This window comes from Moschus berezovskii, chromosome 5 (assembly GCF_049115385.1).
Source record: "Moschus berezovskii isolate FMDL1 chromosome 5, NW_MosBer_1.0, whole genome shotgun sequence".
Taxonomy (NCBI): domain Eukaryota; kingdom Metazoa; phylum Chordata; class Mammalia; order Artiodactyla; family Moschidae; genus Moschus; species Moschus berezovskii.
Genome location: NC_142464.1, coordinates 6,155,198 through 6,171,816, shown reverse-complemented (window position 1 = coordinate 6,171,816; position 16,619 = coordinate 6,155,198).

The following is a 16,619-nucleotide window of genomic DNA, read 5'->3' as shown; positions in this document are numbered from 1 at the left end:
TTGCTTTAGGGACATAGAGTGTAAAGGCAGTGTACACTGATAGGACACTTGAGAAATGAGAATTGGGAGACCTCGTAAATATAAGCAGCTTATCATTTACCCAGATATCATTAAGGAAAAAAGTCAGTGAATAAGATCATCAGATTATAAAACAAGTTATAGTTAGCTTCACTCTGGGTTTCTTAGACTTGGGTGATTATTTCCTTCCCCATTTTAGGGAAATTTTCAACTATTATTTCAATTATTCTCTCAGGGTCTTTCTTTTTGTCTTCTTCCTCTGGGACTCCTATGATTCAAATGTTGGGGTGTTTAACATTGTCCCAGAGGTCTCTAATATTGTCCTCATTTCTTTTAATTTGTGTTTCTTTTTCCCTCTCTGTTTCATTTATTTTTACGATTCTATCTTCTAGCTCCCTTATCCTGTCTTCTGCCTCTGTTATTCTATTGTTTGTTCCCTTCAGAGTGTTTCTGATCTCATCTATTGCATTATTCATTGTATATTGACCTTTTTTGTTTCCTCTAAATCCTTATTAAATATTTCTTGCATCTTCTCAATCTTTTTCTCCAGTTTACTTATCTGTAACTCTATTTTGCTTTCCAGATTTTGAATCATTTTCACAAGTAAAATTCAAAATTCTTTATCAGGTAGATTCCCTATATCTTCCTCTTTTGTTTGTGTTGGTGGGCATTTATCCTGTTCCTTTACCTGCTGGGTATTTCTCTGTCTCTTCATCCTGCTTATATTGCTGTGCTTGGGGTGGCCTTTACGTCTTATTTTCTGACTATTAAATCAAGTTCAGCATAGTTTATGAAATAAATAATGCTTTTGAGTAGTATTTGTTATTTCAAAACTAGCTTTTTATGAGCATATGGGGCATTATCATATGTGAAATGAATTGCCAGTCCAGGTTCGATGCATGATACAGGATACTAGGGGCTTGTGTACTGGTATGAACCAGAAGGATGGGGAGGGAGGTGGGAGAGGGGTTCAAGATGGGGAACACATGTACACTGGGGCAGATTCATGTCAATGTATGGCAAAATCAATACAATAATGTAAAGTAATTAGCCTACAATTGAAATAAATAAATTAAAAACAAACAAACAAAAATTTAAAAGACATGGGCATGTAAAAGAACCTCCAAAGGTCCTTTAATATTTTTCCAAGTATTTTATAGCAATAGCACTTTTCTTCAAAGTATTTGGAGAAAGATATATCAATATATTCTGATACTTCAATCCATTTAAGAAAGGAATTTCTCCAATTACTCTACAAAACCTAACCTCAAAAAACAAAAACAAAGATTTTGGGTTTCTCTTGGAGATTCAGAGTGACCACTGCTAACACAATAGATGAATTTAAAAGGAAGGCAATTTCATTCATTTGCATCCGCTGTTACAAAACATTTGGAAGACATGGGCATCTGCATTGTGCCTTTAAGCATTCTATTAACTCCAGTGATGTGCGGATGTGTCATCGCATATGCATCAGTTCTACCAAGAAATGATGCTTGGAGAAGAATTCATTCTTTCTCTCATTTGCCACTGTTTTCAATATTCTTTTCTGATGTATTTAAAAGATCTGAACTTCATCAGATCTGTCTGAAGTGAAACCCTTAAATCAAGTTACTACTTCTGATACATACTTAAGCTGCTGCTTCTATAGAGAAGAACGATTCTCTCTAAAGTTGTTATTTCTGGTACACTGTAAGTAAATTATGGAAGTCTATAGTCTATACATTGTGAATATACAGTTTAACCAGCCACAGAACATTCAAATTATTTATGCTGCAATTTCAACGTACTAGTTGTGCTATGAAATAAATAAAGCACCATCTAGAGCTTCATTTTTCTTCCTATAGAGAGATCATAGCTATAATAATGTATGTTTTTTTCATTTTTAATCACCTCACAAGTACAGATAGTACTACAACATAGGTGCTTACATTGCAGCTGGAAGTCCATCTTTCTGGGAGACACAGACCACTAGAAAAGTGGTAGATTGTTTCTCTCACTCAAAACGTCAAACTCTCTGTCAGTGGAACCCAGGTATCTGGATCTTTAGCTATTATACAGGTATTTGTGATTCACACCAAAATCTGAGAACCATTGATAAAGACTTTAATTAAAGATGGCATTCGTTCAGAAATTGGCATATTTTAGCAGCCAATATGAGCAGGATCCCAGGACCATCTATGCGATCAGCATCCCAGGCAGATATCAGGCATCAATTGCTGTACCATCCACCCCAGGTCAACTCATTAACTGTCCTGTTTGGTCATTACTGAGAGCATCATAATGAAGACTTTTTGACACAGCAGAACCCCTGGCTTTCCTCTCAATGGTTTTATCTTACAAGATAAAAGCTCCCAGCTTTATCCAAAAGGGAAAAAAAAAAAAAATCAGTTTTTTTTTTTTTTTTTTTTTCAAATTTTGCAACATGTTTAACACAGCAGATACCCACTTGCCTTACTTCCAGGTTGCAGAAGGCTTCTAAGACATCTGGTCCCTTGCTGAAGGAGAAGAGGAGTTGTTAGTCTCCAGAGAATCCATAACAAATATTTCTGGCATTTGTAGATTTTTCTGTCTCTATTATTCATTTAATATATTTTTTTTTAACTTTAAAACAGCTTGGGGAAGAAGGTTTGAAAGAAAAAGTAGAATACCTTTGTTAGAGCTGTGGCAAAACTACTCAGGTTAAACTACAGGCAGGAACCACGGCCCCACCCATCAGCAGAAATTGGATTAAAGATTTACTGAGCATGGTCCTGCCACCAGAGCAAAACCTAGATTCCCACAGCCAGTCCCTCAGAGTCCCTCAGGAAGCTTCCACAAGCTTCTTATCTTCATCCCTCAGAGGGCAGATAGAATGAAAATTACAATCACAGGAAATTAAGCAAACTGATCACATGGATCACAGCTTGGTTTAACTCAAAGAAAGTATGGGCTATGTCACGTAGGGACACCCAAGACAGATGGATAATAATGGAGAGTTCTGACAAAGTGCGGTCCACTGAAGAAGGGAAAGGCAAATCACTTCAGCATTCTTGCTTTTAGAACTGCATTAAAGTTTGAAAAGACAAAAATATATGACACTGAAAGATGAACTCCCCATGTTGGTAGGTGCCCAATATGATACTGAAGAAGAGCAGAGAAAAAGCTCCAGAAGGAATGAAGAGTCTGAGCCAAAGCAGAAACAATGCCCAGTTGTGGATGTGTCTGGTGATGAATTTAATTCAGATTAGCATTATATCTACTATTTTGGGTAAGAATCTCTTAGAAGAAATGGAGTAACCCTTATAATCAACAAAAGAGTCTCAAGTACAGTACTCTCAAAAACAATAGAATGATCTCTGTTAGTTTCCAAAGCAAACCATTCAATATCACAGTAATCCAAATATATGCTCCAACCACTGATTCTGAAGAAGCCGAATGGTTCTATGAAAACCTACAAGAACTTCTAGAACTAGTACAAAAATAAATGATGTCCATTTCATCATAGGGGATCGGAATGCTAAACTAGGAAGTCAAGAGATACCTGGAGTGAAAAACAAGTTTGGTCTTGGAGTACAAGACAAAGAAGGGCAAAGGCTAACAGAGTTTTGCCAAGAAAACACAGCAATCATAGCAAACACTCTCTTCTGTTATCACAAGAGATGAATCTACACATGGACATCACTAGATGATCAATACTGAAATCAGATTGATTATATTATTTGGAACGGAAAATGGGAAACTCACTCAGCCAAAACCAGACCAGGAGCTGACTGTTGCATAGATCAAGAACTCCTTGTTGCAAAATTCGATTTAAATAGAGGAGAGTAGGGAAAACCACTAAGCCATTCAGGTATGACCTAAAGCAAAACACCTTACAATTATACAGTGGAAGTGACAAATAGATTCAAGGGATTAGATCTAAAAGACAGAGTGCCTGAAGAAATATGGATAGAGGTTCATAGCATTGTGCAGGAGGTGGTGATCAAAATAATCCCCAAGAAAAAGAAATGCCAAAAGGCAAAATGGTTGCCTGAGGAGGCCATACAAATAGCTGAGTAAAGAAGAGAAGGGAAAGGCAAAGGAGAAAAGGAAGGATATACAAAGAAGAGTAAGGAGAGATAAGAAAGCAATGTTAAGAGATCAGTGCAAACAAATAGAGGAAAACAGTAGAATGGGAAAGACTAGGGATCTCTTCAAGAAAATCAGAAATACCAAGGGAACATTTCATGCACAGATGGCCACAATAAATGCAGAAATGGTATGGACCTAACAAAAGCAGAAAATAATAAGTGGCAAGAATACACAGAACTATAAAAAAAAGAAATAAGATATCTAATGACCCAGATAAACATGATGCTGTGATCCCTCACCTAGAACCAGACATCTTGGAGTATGAAGTCAAGTGGGCCTTAGGAAGCATCACTATCAACAAAGATAGTGGAGGTGATGGAATTCCAAGTGAGCTATTTCAAATCCTAAAAGAAGATGCTATGAAAGTGCTGCACTCAATGCTGCTGCTGCTGCTAACTCACTTCAGTCGTGTCCGACTCTGTGCAACCCCATAGACGGCAGCCCACCAGGCTCCCCTGTCCCTGGGATTCTCCAGGCAAGAATACTGGAGTGGGTTGCCATTTCCTTCTCCAACGTGTGAAAGTGAAAAGTGAAAGTGAAGTCATGTCTGACTTGTAGCGACCCCATGGACTGCAGCCTACCAGGCTCCTCCGTCCATGGGATTTTCTAGGCAAGAGTACTGGAGTGGCTTGCCATTGCCTTCTCTGGCTGCACTCAATAGGACAACAAATTTGGAAAACTCAGCAATAGCCAATGGACTGGAAAAGATCAGTATGCATTCCAGTCCCAAAGAAGGGTAAGACCAAGGAATGTTCAAACTACTTCACAGTTGCACTCATTTAGCATGCTAGTAAAGCTCAAAATTCTCCAAGCTAGGTTTCAGCAGTATGTGAACTGAGAGATCCAAGATGTTCAAGATGGATTTAGAAAAGGCAGAGGAACCAGAGATCAAATTGCCATTATCCACTGGATCATAGAAAAAGCAAGAGAATTCCAGAATAAACACCTATTTCTGCTTCATTGACTATGCTATGCCTTGACTGTGTGGATCACAACAAACTGTTGAAAATTCTTCAAGAGATGGGAATACCAGAACACCTTACCTGCCTTCTGAGAAACCTGTATGCAGGTCAAGTAGCAACAGTTAGAACCAGATTTGGAACAATGGACTCATTCCAAATTGGGAAACAGTACATCAAGGCTGTATATTGTCACCCTGTTATTTAACTTATATGTAGAGTATATCATGAGAAATGCCAGATTGGATGAAGCACAAGCTTGAATCACGATTGCTGGGAGAAACATTAATAACTTCAGATATATAGAAGACACCACCCTTATGGCAGAAAGTGAAGAGGAAGTAAAGAGCTTCTTGCTGAAAGTGAAAGAGAAGAGCAAAAAAGCCAGCTTAAAACTCAACATTCACAAAACTAAGATCATGGCATTCAGTCTCATCACTTCATGGCAAATAGATGGGGAAATAGTGACAACATTCACTGATTTTATTTTCTTGGGCTCTGAATCACTGCAGATGGGAACTGCATCCATGAAATTAAAAGACACTTGCTGCTTGGAGGAAAAGCTATGCCTTACCTAGGCAGCATATTAAAAGGCAGAGACATTACTTTGCTGACAGAGGTCCGTCTAGTCAAAGCTAAGGTGTTTCCAGTAACCAGGTATGGATGTGAGAGTTGGTCCCTAAAGAAGGCTGAGCACTAAAGAATTGATGCTTCTGAGCTTTGGTGTTGGAGAAGACTCTCCTTAGACTGCAAGGAGATCCAACCGGTCCATCCTAAAGGAAATCAGTCCTGAATAGTCATTGGAAGGACTGATGCTAAATCTGATGTTGCAATTCTTTGGCCAACTGACGTGAAGAGTTGACCCATTAGAAAATACTCGGTTGCTGGGAAAGATTAAAGGCAAGAGGAGAAGGGGACAACAGAGGATGAAATGGTTGGATGGCATCACCAACTGAATGGATGTGAGTTTGAGCAAGTTCTGGGAGATGGTGGAGGTCAGGAAACCTGGCATGCTTCAGTCCATGGGGTTGCAAAGAGTCAGACATAACTGAGCAGGTGAACAACAATTGTGATAGTGGAGATTTTTATATTTTTTTGAATATTTCACAGAGACATTCAGAAATTATAACCAGTTAGATATGATTTCATACCTGATATAAAATTTCCTTTTATTGTTTTAATAATGGTTTTAACCAAAAATGTATTTGTTTATTTTCAAAAATCACTAGAGCATCTATCAAAAATGTCTCTCAATTTTATTCTTAAAATGTTCATTGGATAAATTATATTAATAGGTAATACAAAAGTAAACTTTCATTATACCCATAGATATAATCCCATTTTCATAATACTCTTACTGTTTCATTATACCCATATATGTTGTTTCTTTCTATTTTGTTCTGACTTTTAACACCAATAGTCATTGTATACACATATCCAGTTTATTGACCTATAATTGTTTATAGTCATCTCAGGTTCCAGAAGTAATTCTTTGGTGTCAATTTTAATTTTTGATTTTGAGTCTTCTCTCTTATTTCATTGATTAGCAGAATCAAAACTTCAGATATTACATTACTCACAAAAATTAACTTAAAATGGATTAAAGACTGAAGTGTAAGAGATCTGAAAATATAAAATAGAAGAAAACACGGGGAAAAGCTCTTGGCATTCGTCTTGGCAAGACTTTTAATTGTGAAACCAAAAGTTGCTGTTGTTGATGTTGTTCAGTCACCCAGTCATGTCTGACTCTTGCTACCCCATGGACTGCAGCAGGCCAGGCCTCCCTGTCCTTCACCATCTCCTGGACTTTGCCCAAGTTCATGTTCATTGCATTGGTATTACTGTCCAGCCATCTCATCCTCTGATGGCCTCTTTTCCTTCTGCTCTTGATCTTTCCCAGCATCAGGGACTTTTCCAATGAGTAGTCTGTGTGAATCAGATGACCAAAATACTGGAGCTTCGGCTTCAGCAACAGTCCTTCCACTGAATATTCAGGGTTGATCTCCCTCAAGATTGACTGGTTTGTTGTCAGTCTTTGCTCTCAATCCTTGCTGTCCAAGGGACTTTCAGGAGTCCTCTTCAGCACCACAGTTTGAAGGCACCAATTCTTTGACATTCTGCCTTCTTTACTGTCCAGCTCTCACAACCATACATGTCCACTGGGAAGACCATAGCTTTTACTATACTGACATTTGTCAGCAGAGCAATATCTCTGATTTTCAACACACTGTCTAGGTTTGTTATTGCTTTCCCGCCAAGAAGCAATCGCCTTCTGATTTCATGGCTGCAGTAACCATCTGCAGTGATTTTGGATCCCAAAAGAAGAAATCTGTCACTCCTTCCACGTTTATTTACCCCTTCTATTTACCAAGCAATAGTGGGGCCAAATGTCATGATCTTAGTTGTTTTTTTTTTTTTTTAATATTTAGTTTTAAGCCAGCTCTTTTACTCTACTCCTTCACCCTCATCAAGAGGCTCTTTAGTTCTTCTTTGATTGCTTCCATTAGAGTGGTATCATTCACATGTCTGAGGTTGTTGATGTTTCTCCCACATATTTTGATTCCAGTTTGTAACTCATCCAGCCTTGCATTTCTCATGATGTGCTCAGCATACCTGTTAAACAAACAGGGTGACAATAGACAGCCCTGTCTTACTTTTTTATTGATCTTGAATCCATCAGTTGTTCCATACAGGGTTCTAAATGTTGCTTCTTCACCTGCATACATGTTTCTCAGGAGACAGGTAAGTTGGTCTGGTATTCCCATCTCTAAGAGCTTTCCACAGTTTGTCATGATCCACACAATCAAAGGCTTTAGCATAGTTGATTCACTTTTTTTCTGAAATTCTCTTGCTTTCTTTATAATCCAGTGAATGTTCACAATTTGATCCAAAGTGATCCAATGAGTTCCTATTCCTTTTCTAAACACAGCTTGGACATCTGGAAGTTCTTGGTTCAATAATGTTGAAGCCTAGCATGCAAGATTTTATGCATCATCTTCCTAGCATTGAAGATGAGTGCAACCGTCTGATGGTTAGTACATTCTTTGGTTATACTCTTCTTGGGAATTGGGATGAGGATTGACATTTTCCAGTCCTGTGTCCACTACTGGGTCTTCCAGATTTGTTGACATAATGACTGAACATCTTTGATGACATCCTCCTTTAGGAATCTGAATAGTTCTGTTGGGATGTCATCACATCCAGTAGCTTAATTAACAGCATTGCTTCTTAAAACCCACTTGACTTTGCACTCCAGAATGTCTTGCTCTGGGTGACTAACCACACCATCAAAGTAATCTCGTTCATTAAGATATATATATACATATATAGGTCTCTACAGTTTCTGTCCTTCAATATGCCCATCTTTGGGAGAAATGTTCCCTTGATAGTCCCAATTTTCCTGAAGAGATCTCTAGTCGTTCCTCTCCTGTTGTTTTCTTCTAGTTTTTTTGTGCTGTTTATTGAAGAAGGCCTTGTTGTCTCTTCTAGCTATTCTTTGAAACTCTGCATTTAATTGGATGTACCTTTCCCTCTCTCCCTTGGTTTTCACTTCACTTTGTTTTTCTGCTATTCATAATGACACCTCACACAACCACTTTGCCATCTTGAAGTTGATCTGTTCTATGAAGACCTAGAAGACCTCCTATAGCTAACATCTAAAAAAGATGTTGTATTCATCATTAGGGATTGAAATGCATAAGTAGGAACTCAAGATATACCTGGAGTAACAGGCACATTTGGCCTTGGAGAACTAAATGAAGCAGGACAAAGGCTAACTGAATTTTGCCAATAGAATGCACTAGTCATAGAAATACCCTTTTCAACAGCACAAGAGATGACTTTACACATGGACATCACCAAATGGTCAATACCGAAATCAAATTGATTACAGTCTTTGTAGCCGAAGATGAAGAAACTGTATACAGTCAGCAAAAACAATACCTGGAGCTGACTATGGCTCAGATCATCAGCTTCTCATAGAAAGATTCAGGCTTAAAAAAATAAATAAATAAAACTGGGAAAAAACCTAGGCCAGCCAGGTATGACTTAAATCAAATCCAGTATGAATTTTCAGTAGAGGCAGTGAACAGATTCAAGGGACTATATCTATATAATAGTGTCCTTGAAAAACTATGGACTGAGGTCTGTAATACTGTACAGGTGGCAGCTAACAAGAACATCCCAAACAAACCGAAAGTACAAGCAAAAAAAGCAAAAGCCAGTAGGACTAAAATTAAACTAAAAAGCTTCTGCTCAGCAAAGAAAAGAACAAATTGAATTTACAGATCAACATACTATGAAATAGACATATTTGTAAACCAACTATCCTACAAGGTGTTAATATCCAAAATATGTAAGACACTCATAGACCTTAACAACAACACTTATAATAATCCAATTTTAAAAATGGGCAGAGGAGAACAGACATTTTCCCAAAGAAAACGTACAAATGGCCATTCGGTTCAGTTCAGTCATTCAGGTATATCCAACTCTTTGTGACCTTATGGACTGCAGCATTCCAGGCTTCCTGGTCCATCAAAAACACCCGGAGTTTGTTGAAACTCAATGTTCATTGAGCCAGTGATGCCAAACAACCATTTCATCCTCTGTCATCCCCTTCTCCTCCGGCCTTCAATCTTTCCCAGCATCAGGGTCTTTCTGAATGAGTCATTTCTTCACATCAGGTGGCCAAAGTATTGGAGTTTCAGATTAAACATCAGTCCTTATAATGAATATTCAGGACTAATTTCCTTTAGGATTGACTGGTTTTATCTCTTTGCAGTCCAAGGGATTCTCAAGAGGCTTCTCCAACACCACAGTTCAGAAGCAGTTCTTCAGTGCTTAGCTCTCTTTACAGTTCATTTCTCACATCCATACATGACTACTGGAGAAACCATACCTTTGACTATACGGACCTTTGTTGGCAAAGTCTTTGCTTTTTAATATGCTGTCTATGTTGGTCATAGCTTTTCTTCCAAGGAGCAAGTGTCTTTTAATTTCATGACTGCAGTCACCATCTGCAGTGATTTTTGAGACCAAGAAAAAAAAAAAAAAGTCTGTCACTATTTCCACTGTTTCCCCATCTATTTGCCATGAAGTGATGGTACCAAATGCCATGATCTTAGTTTTTTGAGTTGAGTTTTAAGCCAGCTTTTTCACTCTTCTTTCATATTCATCAAGAGGTTCTTTAGTTCCTCTTCACTTTCTGCACATGTTACTGCATATCTGAAGTTATTGCTATTTCTCCTGGCAAAAGATGCTCAACCTCACTAATCACCATGAAAAAGCAAATCAAAATACTAATGATATAGCAACTCATACTTCTTAGGATTTCTGTCAAAAAGAAAGCAAGAGAGAGAAAGTGCTGGCATAGATGTGGAGAAAAAGGAACTCCTTATTGCCAAATTCAGATTTAAATTGAAGAAAGCAGGTAAAAGCACTAAACCATTCAGGTATGACCTAAATCAAATCCCTTACAATTATACCTTGGAAGTAACAAATAAATTCAAGTGATTAGATCTGATAGAGAGAGTGCCTGAAAGACTATGGATGGAGGTTCATGACATTTTACAGGAGATCAAGACCATCTCCAAGAATAAGAAATGCAACAGGCAAAATGGTTGTCTGAGGAGGCCTTACAAATAGCTATGAAAAGAAGAGAAGCAAAAGGCAAAGGATGAAAGAAAAGATATAACCATTTGAATGCAGAGTACAAAGAAATAGCAAGGAGAGATAAGAAAGCCTTCCTCAGTGATCAATGCAAAGAAATAGAGGAAAGCAGTAGAATGGGTAAGATTAGAGAACTCTTCAAAAATTAGAGATACCAAGGGAATTTTTCATGAAAAGATGAGCACAATAAGTGGTACTGACCTAACAGAAGCAAAAGATATTAAGAAGAGGGCCAAGAGTACACAGAAGAAGTATACAAAAAATATCTTCATGACCCAGATAACCACGATGGTGTGATCACTCACCTAGAGCCAGAAATCCTGGAATGTGAAGTCAAGTGGGCCTTAGGAAGCATCACTATGAACAATTGCACTCATCTCACAAGCTAGTTAAATGATGCTTAAAATTTTCCAAGTTAGGCTTCAACAGTTCACCCACAATGAACTTCCAGATGTTCAAGCTGGTTTTAGAAACGACAGAGGAGCCCAAGATCAAATTGCCAACATCCATTGGATCATTGAAAAAACAAAAAATTTCCAGAAAAAACACCCACTTCTGCTTTATTGAGTACACCAAAACCTTTGACTGCGTGGATCAAAACAAACTGTGGAAAATTCTTAAAGAGATGGGAATAACAGACCACCTGACTTGCCTCCTGAGAAATCTGTATGCAGGTCAAGAAGCAACAGTTAGAACTGGACATGGAACAACAGACTGGTTCCAAATTGGGAAAGGAATATGTCAAGGCTGTATATTGTCACCCTGCTTATTTAACTGAAATACAGAGTACATCATGAGAAATACTGGACTGGATGAAGCACAAGCTGAAATCAAGATTGCCGGGAGAAATATCAATAACCTCAGATATGCAGGTGACATCAACCTTACGGCAGAAAGTGAAGAAAAACTGAAGAATCTCTTGATGAAAGTGAAAGAGGAGAGTGAAAATGTTGGCTTAAAACTCAACATTTGGAAAACCAAGATGATGACATCTGGTCCCATCACTTCCTGGCAAATAATGGGGAAATAGTAATAGATTTTAGTTTGGGGGGCTCCAAAATCACTGGAGATGATGACTGCAGCCATGAAATTAAAAGAGACTTGCTCCTTGGAAGAAAAACTATGATCAACCTAGACAACATAATAAAAAGCAGAGATATTACTTTGCCAACAAAGGTCCGTATAGTCAAAGCTATGATTTTTCCCGTAGTCATGTACGGATGTGAGATTTGGACCATAAAGAAAGCAGAGAACTGAAGAATTGATGCTTTAAAATTGTGGTGTTGGAGAAGACTCTTGAGAGTCCCTTGGACAGCAAGGATATCCAACCAGTCCATCCTAAAGGAAATCAGTCCTGAATATTCATTGGAAGGACTGATGCGGAAGATGAAGTTCCAGTTCTCTGGCCACCTGATAGGAAGAACTGACTCCTTGGAAAAGACCCTGATGTTGGGAAAGATTGAAGGTGGGTGGAGAAAGGGACAACAGAGGTTGAGATGGTTGGATGGCATCACCGACTCACTGGACATGAATTCGAGTACACTCTGGGTGTTGGTGATGGACAAAAAGGCCTGGAATGTGGCATTCCATGGGGTCACAAAGAGTCAGACATGACTGAGTGACTGAAAGGAACTGAACAGAACTGAACTGATACTATTGGTGAGAATATAAACTGATAAGAGTCATTGTGTAAAACAGTATATAGGGTCCTCAAAAAATTAAAAAGTAAGAAGGGAAGGAGTCAAGATGGTGGAACAGGAGAATATGGAATACACCTTTCTTCACAGGTACATTAAAAAAAAATCTAAAAATTAACAGTTCTCATAGAGCACCTGCTGAACACTAGCAGAAGATTCTGAAACCTAAAAGAACAAGATGAATCCCCATGCAATTGGGTAGGACAAAAAAGGAAGAAGAAAATAGGAAATGGGCAGGGACCAGCTCCTTTTGTAGGGAACTGTAGGTGAGGCAAGTTTCCTGCACTCAGGAAAGCACATTCATAGTAGAGACATCAGCTTGGGAAGAAAGGGACCTTTGGAGGACTTGAAGGGAACACAGCAACCAGTCTGTGGAAGGCAGGACAAAGTAAGAACTGTGCACATGATCTGTGTTATTGCCCTGCACACCCCAGCTGAAGTTGTATGTCTCTGGATGTGTGGGGTCGAGGGCAGATTCTGAAAAGTGAGGTTTGGAGTATAGACCCTGGGTAGGGTCAGCTACTGTTTGTGAAGGGACAGGACTGAGGAACTATACAACCAGATAAATTTCTGAAGGAACATGAGACACTATAGAACCAGGATAACATTGTTGAGTGATGTGAAAGTGATATGGTCACCACTGCAAACCCCTTCCCCACCACTGACATTGGGAAGGGCTCTGACCTGAGCAGTCTTGCTCACCCCTCAAACCAAAGCCTTCTCCACTTATGTTGGCTCTGGGGTCCTGAACACTGTCACCAAAAACAGTCTTTTAAAATCATCCCTGGGTGCTCCAGCCTGAGACAGGAAACTGCCAATACCTGTGGGGACTGAGTGCTAAAGCATAGAATTAGGAGAACATATCCAGGGAGATGTTCTGTTGGCTTCACAGAGAAAACTTGAGCAGACAGGAGTGAGGGGCTCCATGGCCAGGGAAGCTCCTAGAGGATATGTCATCTGCCTAGGAAATACAGCACCATTGATGAGTGGTGTGCCAGGGGCGGAACTACCACTGCAACCCCCTTCCCCACCCACAAGTCCTGCTTCCATGGGCACTGGGAGGGGTTCCCACTAAGGTAAGTGTGTCTCCGTCTGTTGCATCTTTCTACTGGTCTCTGCCACCACAGATGCTTCACACATGTCCCATTTGAAAAGTGAAAGTGAAAGTCACTCAATCGTGTCAGACTCTTTGAAACCCCATGGACTATACAGTCCATGGAATTCTCCAGGCCAGAATACTGGAGTGGGTAGCCTTTCCCTTCTCCAGGGGATCTCCCCGACCCTGGGATCGAAACCAGCTCTCTGGTATTGCAGGCAGATTCTCTACCAGCTGAGCCACAGGGAAGGCCCCAGTTGTAGCCACCTTATATATTCCTGTCCTGTGCAAATAAGTGCCCTAATCATCTTGAGAGACTCAATTAGTTGCTTCTTTTACTTATTTTGCTCCTTACTTGGGTGGGGAACATACCCCACACACAGATGAGATCAAACCAAAGCTGAGCCCTAGGGGTTGTGCAACAAAGGAGGAGAAATGGAGATTTCTCCATGCAGTTGTGCAAACAGCGGATTAAATCTTCATGATCTATTTAGTAAACTGCATCTGTGGAACATGCTAAAGGACAAGGGTGCTTCCAAAACTGAGACCAGTCTAGCTTTGGCAGTTGTGGAATTTGGGGGCAGGTATACACAGGGGTTGGGCCAAGTCAGATTATGATCTGTCCCTACAATGCCTACAGTTGGGCAAGAGACCTACCTAGAGGTATTGGAGGATCGCCTGAGGAGGCAGGGGTTGACTATAGCTCACTGTGGAAGCAAGAACAGAGATGCTGGATGCCCAAGGGAAAATATTGTTACTATCATTTTTTTCTCTTCTTTCTTTTTGTTTTCTGTTTAATTTTGTTCTGTAGTTTGTTTTTGTTTTTTCTTACTATTTTTCTCCATTTCTTTTTGGTTTGCTTTTGTTTTTCATTAAATTTTCATTTTTTTTTTTTTAGTTTTGTTATATTTGCTGTTGTTGTTTTGTGTTTTTGTTCTGTTTCACTTTTTACATTATTGTGTGTTTGTTAATATTTTCTTTGGGTTTTTTGAGTTTGCTTTCTGTTTATGTTGTTTTTGTGTTTGTCAGTTTTGTTTTCATTGTTTTTGTGTTTAGGCTCATTTGTTTTTTTAAAAGTTGTTCTCTTGATTTTTGTTCTTTCTTTTTTTAAAAATTTTTCTTTTCTTTGGCTCTGCTTTCATCATTTGTCTTGCTTTTTTTTTTTTCTAACTAAAGAACAAACAATGATGAACAACACAATAACTGAAATGAAAAGTACACTGGAATAACTGAAGCAGTAAAAAAAAATAAGTAAGATAGAAGTCAGGATGGTAGAAATAACTGCCACAAAGCAGAATAAAGAGAAAAAATTCAAAGGTAAGAGGACAATATCAGAGAACTCTGGGACAATATTAATCATACCAGCTTTTGACTTATAAGTGTTCCAGAAGAAGAAGAGAGTCTAAGAAAATATTTGAATATGCTATAGTTGAAAATTTCCCTAACATAGGAAAGAAAAAAGCTAAACAATTCCAAAAAGCACAGAGAATCCCACACAGAATAAACCCAAGGAGAAGCATGTAAAGACACATATAATCAAAATAGCAAAACTCAAATACAAATAAAAAATACTAAACTGTTAAATATTAATATCCACAAAAGTGGAAATAAACAGTAATACAATACTTGGGGACATTAACGTTTAACTCATACCAATGGACAGAACACTGAGACTGAAAATTAATAAGGAAACACAATCCTTAAATGACACAACAAAGCAGATAGACTTAATTTATATTTATAGAACCTTCTATCTGAAATCAGCAGAATATACTTACTTCTCAACTGCACATGGAACATTCTTCAAGATAGATTACATCCTGGATCATAACTCAAACCTCAGCAAATTTAAGAAAAGTGAAATGGAATCAAGCATCTTTTCTGACCACAGTGCTATGAGATTAGAAATCAATTACAGAGGGCGAGTGATTGTTGGGAAGTGTAGATCTTGTGTGTTGAGTTCATTCTGTTCTCTTGTTCTCCTGCTCTGATGAGCTCACAATCTCCCCTGCCATTCCCTTTTCTCAAGAGACCCAATTCATCTTCCCCAGCAAATAGGCTGACTTCAGCAGAGAGTAGCATGAAGCCCCATTTGACCGGCTCTCAGGACACAGTGTCACCCCACCAAAGGGTCCACACCGTCTGTGGGCTATGATCAGTATAGTGCCTATGATTACACAGTACCACCAGTGGAGAAAGGCCTTATTAAAACCAATATTCAGATAGTTCTTCCTTCTGGGTGCTATGGAAGATTAGCTCCACATTTTGGCTAAGCTACAAAATACTCCACAGATGTGGGAGATGGTATTATAGATGAAGGCTATGGAGGAAATGTTGGTGTTGTAATGTTGAATTTTGGCAAAGAAAAATTTGAAAAAGAAAGGTGATTGAATTGCACAGCTTATTTGTGAATAGATATTTTACCCAGAAATAGAGGAATTTCAAATTTTAAATAATGCTGAGGGGGGTTGAGGAGGTTTTAATTCCACTGGAAATAATTAACATTATGCCAAAAACAGAAACTGAGAAAATGGACATTCATCTTGAAAAGACTTTGCATAAAGTATTACAAAATTTGAGTAAAAAAAAAAAAAAAAAACTATAAAAATGCAAACACATGGAAGCTAAACTACATGCTACTACACAAACAATAGATCACTGAATAAATCAAATAATAAATTAAAAAATACCTAGAAAAAAATGATAATGAAAACACGACAACCCAAAACTTATGGGATGCAGCAAAAGCAGTTTTAATAGGGCAGTATATAGCAATTCATTCTCATGCCAAGACACAAGAAAAATCTAAAATAATCAATCCAAACTTATACCTAAAACAACTCGAGAAAGAAGAACAAACAAAACACAATGTGAGTAGAAGGAAAGAAATCATCAAGATAAGAGGTGAAATAAATGGAATAGAAATGAAAAACAATACCAAAGATCATTGAAAATAAAAGCTACTTCTTTGAGAAGATAAGCATAATTGATAAACCATTTAACCACATTTATCATGGAAAAAGAAAGAAGATTAAAATCAATATAATTATAAATGAAAAGGGAGACGTA